Source organism: Poecilia reticulata, chromosome 21, assembly GCF_904066995.2.
Source record: "Poecilia reticulata chromosome 21, P_reticulata-male-v2, whole genome shotgun sequence".
In the NCBI taxonomy this organism is placed as follows: Eukaryota; Metazoa; Chordata; class Actinopteri; order Cyprinodontiformes; family Poeciliidae; genus Poecilia; species Poecilia reticulata.
Window position 1 is genome coordinate 20,271,601 of NC_088850.1, and position 7,229 is coordinate 20,278,829.

Below are 7,229 nucleotides of genomic sequence, written 5' to 3' on the forward strand. Positions count from 1 at the left end.
TTGTTGTTGATGTTCTTGTTGGAAGAAAGTTGGAACTCGGTTACATCCTAAACTTTCTTTATGCCAGATACTCAGTGAAATTCAATGGTGTCCTGTTCTGGGCTTTGAAAACATGTTGGCTGTCGTTCTCTGAACCCCTTCCAGAGCTCATTTGGCAATCTGAAAATATGTGGCTGTCTGTGATATTTGCAATTTTGTTGAAGAAAAAAAAACTGTTCATTTGCTTCCAATTATAATTCCCAACCTCTTTACATGTCTTCCGGTCCCTTCTGTTGAAAAAGCCCCTTCACAGCATGACACTGCCACCTCTATGCTTCTCTGCGGGGGGCGCAATTAGTGGAGTAATGAGCTGTGCTCATTTTCCGCCTGACACAGAGAGAATTGTTTTATGGCTTGGAGTTTAGATTTTCAAATCAGCATAACAGACTCTACTACTCAGCTGCTGTTTTGCAACTGAGTCAAGGGAAGGTTTCATTCCAAAGATTTGGACTCTTTTTCAGTTTTTCAAAACCGTCTTCACTGGCAGCCTTGAAACTCCACATTTGCAGACTGTTTTAGGAATATTTAGGCTACATATTGTGTTTTCAAACGGGTGCAGAATCTATGTAGCTGTGTTGTTTTGGTTTTTCCAACATTTTTTACTTTTCTTTTAATATTGACAGGTTTTTATGTCAACTTATAAAAGGAAATGCTAACTTTTTCCCTTGTATATTTTGGGTATTTCAAGTGGCAGACCTATACAAAGTTGTTCATAATTGTGAAATGAAAGGAAAAGCTCAAATCAAAATAGATAGAGAGCATCTGTGGGCATCAGTTTCATCATGTCACAAAACCTCAATTGGATTTAGGTCTTAATTTTGGCTGGTTGATTCTAACACATAAATATTTTGCACTTTGTTATAACTCTTACAAAAAGTTCTGAGCTGTATAGGGCATAGCGACAACATGTACTGTCCACAGTCTCTTTTCAGTATGCTGGTTTTAGCTTTTAAATCCAAACTAGCTAAAAAGCTAATGTTAGCTTAAATTTTATTATCATGACTTATTCTGGCATGATGGCTAACAATGATTTTATCCATGCAGAAGGCTGATTTTAGCTTTTCAATCCAAGTTAGTGAAAAAGCTAATGTTAGCTTAAATTTTGGCCGACTCTGGTGGAATGGCTGACGATGACTTGTTAGCCATCATGTCAGAAAACTGATTTTGGTTTTCAAGTCAGAATAATCTAAAAGACTGATGTTAGCTAAAACTTTAATGATCATCATGTTGGCGCTTAGCCTATCATGATAGCCATCAATGACTTAATCCATACCCTAAAACTGATTTTGGTGTTCAAGTCAACATAAGCTAGGAAAAAAAAACTAATGCTAGCTTAAATGTTACATTTTCTCCTTGGCTAATTCTGTGAAAAGCCATATTTCTTTTGTAGTTTTTAAATCCCAATAAAACCTGGGGAAAAAAAATAAAAGTGATCAACGAGTAAAAATACTCTGCAAGCACTCTGCACGCCTTGAGCTCAGTTACTTTTGTCATTTACTGGTCTTATAATTTCTTAGGGTTTCATCATGGAATTATATCTTAATATTGTTTATGTGGTCATAAAGGAAGAGGTTTGTCATACAACTTTGGCATACTGCTGCTTTAATTTCCGGCCCCAAGCCACAAAACGGTTTTAAAAAGGATGTTGTGTTTTTATTGGCAGGCTTTAGATCACCACACCTCTGAGCAAGAAGTCAGAACCGGCTTGTTTCTAGCTATTCTGGGCCATCAGTTAAACCCTGTGCTCCCATTTAAAACACAAAAGTCACAAGTGACGGATTTATCCGGCATAAATACTAGTGAGCACTAAACTTCCAGGAAAGATGCTGATCTAAAGTCTTCACAGATGATAATGGCGACGCAGTTAAAACTAAGTCCATTTGAATCTTAAATACTAGTTTTAGGGACTGGCTGTAGTTTCACTGCAGAAATGGGAAAACTGTATGAAAACCCTTAAGTGTGCTTTTCTCACAGTTGTTTCTTTCCCTTTTCACCTCAGTTGAGTGACCTGAAGCGTGCACTTCCTTTCAGGCCCCAGGACTGAAGAGAATTTAAATTAATTACAAAACCCAGAAGACCAGAACACCGTGAAGACCACCAGTAGACAAGTGCATACGGTGCCTAATGTGTCTGCATGCGTGCGCATGTGTGTGTGTGAGGGAGAGAGGCGGGGGACATTTTCAAAACAGCCTTTGACCACTCAAGTATACTTTTTAGCTGTAAGAGAAAGTGTGTATGTGTGTGTTTGTAATGCTCTGACCGTCAAGCGAGCCCTGCCAGGTGTGATTTCATTCTCCCAGCAGTCACAGGTCTGTCAGATCGTTTTAGACTCTGTTTTTACCACCCGCTGGCAGACACTGGTGCTCTATTTCCTGCCAAGCTGGATCTGGTGTCAATGTAGTCCGTAGCATCTGTGTAGACTAGTTTGTTGTATTTTGTTTTCTTATCTGTGTTTTCCGTTCTGTTCGTTCTGCAGGTAGGGGCTTAGAGTGGCTCTCAAAAGTCTAACCGCCACTGGTAAAGTGCCAGGTTGTTGTTTAAAACAAATACTGTCAGAGAGGAAGAGATCTAAGAAACGACTGAGCTGTTTGCACAGGTATGTATGTTGACTTACAAATCTTGTTGACTACATTTGAATAGTAATGAAATAAGTTGAACTCTGGTTAATTTCCCTGGAAAGTCTGGTTCGTTTGGGGACCGAAGACCATTCCAAAAGCAGGAAGCACACTATGGAACAGGGCATTCTGGGTAAGTACAAAAAAGACAAACACGTGTGTAGCGCTACCAGGAGAAATTGCTTGTGGTCTTTTACCAATGACAAAAGAGAAATCCTTCAATCGTAACAATCTGGTGCCACTCCATTTTTGTTTGCATTTCATAAAGAAGAACGTTGCACTCAGTGTCTTTGTGTTGTTTCCTTCAGTGGTTCTTGGTGCAGCGCCACCACAGGCGAGGAGGGGAACAGGTTTTCTAAAGGCTTTGGTTTGTTTGGTTCAGTGCCGTGTTAAAGCGAACAACATCAGCTGAAAATGTAACAAATGTTTCCATTTTGTTCCCCAATCAAACCAAGTCCATCAGACTATCAGATGTAAAACAACACCCTTGGTCTCCACTGGTACTCAGCAAATGTCAGCTATTGTGAATCAGAATAACTAGAATAAAGTTCAGCATTTTTTGACATTTCTTCAGTTGCATCATTTCACAAAAGCCAATTTTTGTAGATAGTTTACAAAAGATCAAAATGTCCTCATTGTACAGGTATGTCCGTCAGGAGAAAGGTACCAAAAAAAGTCCACATTACTATTATGATTCATGTAGGCATAAATGGTACACACATATAATCCATAGTATAATAAGTGTGTCCGCATAAATACAGCCATTAATAGTTTGAGCCGGCCTGGCTGTATGTTTCGGTTTATGGTCATGCTGAAAGACCCGTCCGTCCACGACAAAAGACGTTGTTGCCCAAAATCTGACGATACATGGCCCCGTCCATCCATCCAGGGTTGAAAGACCGAAGCCTGTTTGCCAAATAGAACATCTAATTCTGACCAAACTTGAACTTTTGCCCTCAGGTCCAATTCTGTGAATAGGGGAAGAAATGATGAATGTTTCAGTCACGACTTCCAAACAGCAGTCAGTTTTGACCCAAAAATGCCGGGTGTCTGCTCGAAAGCCCAAGACAGACATGGACTTTATTTTTCATGGTCCAACCGTACATCAGCCAACAGAATCACTTCACCAGAACAAAATCTGAGTTTTGGAAGGGATAAGCCCAGAACCTTATCCAACAAATAAGAACACAGCTCAGTGAATTAGAGCGTATAAAATCTGATGAGGCTTGTTTGACAGATTAAATGTAAGTCACAAACAAGGTATTAAACATTTTTCATGAAGCCCAAAAATGTATTTTTTTCCATTGGTCTGATGTAATATTCTAATCTTAAATGTGCTCCATTTGTTGTACGCTCAAAATCCTCATAATTAACAGAAGAGAAGGATTTAAGACATCAGTCTGTGTGTCATTTACGTAATTAGTTTCACGTTGTGATGGATTTACTGAAATAAATGAACTTTTAGAAAATATTAAGATTTATTTAGTTGCACCTGCACTTTAGATATACCTTTAGACACACATGAATTTCAAAGACATTACCCTTAAAGTATGAAGGTTTTAACATGCTGCTGACACACACTTTGCAACAATAGCAGGTTCAATTCCTCTGGAAATGCTTTTTATGAAGCTTAAGAGAGTATTTATGGGTTTTTTTTGTCAAGAACAACATTTGTGAGGTCAGACACTGATGTTGGATGAGAAGGTTCACTGTCTTCTCTCTGTATTTCATTCCCAAGGGTGTTCTACAGATTAAGGTAAATGATACGTATAACTTTATGTAACTTATGTCAAGTTATTGAAACATTAAATGATTTGGAGGGTTGAGCCAGTGATTTTACAAATATTGTCTATCCGTAGAACTTTTACTAGGCAGCGCTCAGTATGTGTGGTACTAGTAGATTCCTGTCAAACAAGACAGTGTTGAAATTGAATCAAACGGTGGTTCAACAAGTGTGCACACTTCTGCAACAAGGATTTTTTTTTTGTTTTATCCAACAGTTTTGTTGTTTAGTTAAATTCTACACGATTCATGCCACACTAAAGGTGGAAACTGTTTTGACATGTTTTATTCACGTCCCATATTGCCATGTCACGAAATCCTGGCATTTTAACAGGGATTTGCAGACCTTTATGAGCCACTGAACGTGTGATATGTGACCAGAGACTGTATACCGGCAGCCATATACAAGGATGAAAGGGTTTCTGAACGTGCGTGACTGTCTATCAGAAGGGTCCGGAGGGTTGTAAGGAGGGAGGCCCTGAAGGTTTTATGAGGTCAGCTTCCTGCCACGCACAACGCTTCGAAGGAGATAGTAACAGTTGGGTCAAGATTCAATTATTTGCCTGGGGATTAACCTTGCAGGGTCTTTTAGGAGGGTCAGAAGGCAGTCAGGGGGCTTCGGGCTCCTGAAACAGAAGCGACTTACAAAGCGCCCGTATTATCGTTAAGTCCGTCCGATCGTAAAGATCTGGAAGCTGAGACAGGCAGTCAGAGGGCTGGCGGCTAAACGTCAAAGTTTGTTTGTTACTTTTGAGCTGTGAAGCAACACAGGTTATTGTAAAACCCGTGTTTTTGAGTGGGACTTCTCATCGTTTCTGTCTCAAATAACCCTTTATGGGTTATTTGCATGACAGCTAAATGTGAAAACATGAATTCTTGAAACATGAGACGTCAACAAAGGTCAACTCTGACCGTACACCGACCCAGCGAGTAGCAGGAAAGCAAAACAACCGGTGACGATCAACTTTATGATCATGTACCGAGATCAACTTTCATGCTGTAAATTCTGGTAAATATTGTTGGTATATAGTCTAAAAATGATCTATCTTGACCAAAAGTCTGATAACAAAAGTTTGACTTTTGTTTTCAGAAGACTGCATGTTGATACCGCAACTAAATAAAGAACCTTGTTCTTTTCCCCACTGTTGGCAGTGATGGGTGGCCTCCATTCAGCCATCCGTTTTCTGGGTTCAGCCTGTACCCAGGCCGGGGCAGCAGGCTAACCAATGTTGGTTTTGAAAAGTTTCCAGCAGCCCCTAAAGAGATCTCAGAAAGAAATGACTTCCTAAATCCAATGCATAAGAAAATGCAACATAACGCACTTCAGAGGAATAATCATACCACTGTGAAACAGTAACATTTTCACCAAAGGCTATACAGTTATGACTTCATATGGGTCCAGACAGAGCTGGGGTTCAAACCAGCAACCTACTTGTTACAGGTAGCCGCACTCCAACGCCTCCGCTTCACTTAACCAATAATGTTCAGACTGTAAGCACTAGTTAGGCAGATACATGGGTTGCGTAACGTGGATTTGCCAGCTGTGGCACCGTCGGCAGCAAAGGCGAACACACACACTATCACACACACCTTTTATCTATTGGAGCTCAGGGCTTTTGTGATGAAAGATGAGATGTAAATCTGAACTTCGCTTAAGACCCTCTGACCATCTGATGAGAGTGAGTGAATCATCTGTGAGCCGCGAACCTGCGAAGGCGCTAATGGAAGAGCCGCGCCGGCGTGTGTGTGTGCGCTGATGAGCGACGTCCCAGATATTTACAGGGTCAAATCCAGCACTGCAGGCACTTCCCCTACCTGCCCGTCAGCCCTGCAGCCATCGTCTCTGTTTTTCTCTCTCTGTTTCTGCCTCCCTCTTGTCCGTCTCGGCCTCCTTGGCTTTCTTGCTCAGTCAATACGGTCTTGGCTGAGAGCGCGCGCGAGATGAAAAGAAAACAAAATGCCTTTTGATCCAGCGGCCCTATGTCAGAGAGCATTACTCTGATAACCCCCACCGAAAACACCCACCGCGGGTCGGCCGTGCCAAGGTCTCCCACCTTTTTAACGCAGCGCCGTTGATGCACTCTCGTGAAACGTGTGGATATTTGGTGAACAGGATATAGCGTTTCTTTAAATTGCCCGTTTCATTTCACGTCCACGCCGCCATTCTTTTCATGTTTCCTGCAGCCGGTCGCTACGAGAGTTCAGCCAGCTGCATTTTCAGGCACTTTTCAGTCTGATCGAATAACTGTGAACTGCATGCAATGTTGCTTTTTTTGGGTGGGGGGAAAGAGCAGTGTTTCATGTTTGACATACTCACCGCTAAGGGAAGGCAATATTACCCATCTGTTATGCGGCAAACGGAGGAGAATAACGCAGGGACCTTTGAAACTGCCAGGAAGATGAATTTAGTTCGCTCCCATGAGACATGAGCGTTCTACATAACCTTGCTGGAGACTGGTGAGACATTTGAATTTTTTTTTTTTTTTTTTTTTTTTTTTTCGTCTCCGAGCAAGCCTCCAAAACCTTTTTCATCATCGCTGGCACAAATAGAAGAGAGAAACTACAGTTTAAGGAGGCCGGATTATGTTTTTTGTTCTCTTTTTAAAAAAAACAAAACAAAAAAACAACTCTTTAGACCATTCTTAAGGTGTTATTGAAACACTCCCAATTTTTGTCTACTTCTCATCAGAGCCACCATCTGATATTCTTTTACTGCCCTCAGTATTCTTTGTCACTTCCATTATTTCTTTGCTACACTTTTAACCATAAACAGCAAGAAAAAAAAATCACCAA

The 7,229-nt window shown here is 40.9% G+C and overlaps 1 long non-coding RNA gene across 1 annotated transcript; it reads left to right on the top strand.

Moving 5' to 3' along the window:
* Positions 1 to 1,457: 1,457 nt before the first annotated feature.
* LOC145549825 (uncharacterized) lies at positions 1,458 to 4,156 on the top strand. Its single transcript, XR_014085679.1, has 3 exons — positions 1,458 to 2,635; positions 2,720 to 2,787; positions 2,963 to 4,156. It is a non-coding gene; the product is annotated as an uncharacterized LOC145549825 (long non-coding RNA).
* The last annotated feature ends 3,073 nt before the right edge of the window (positions 4,157 to 7,229 follow it).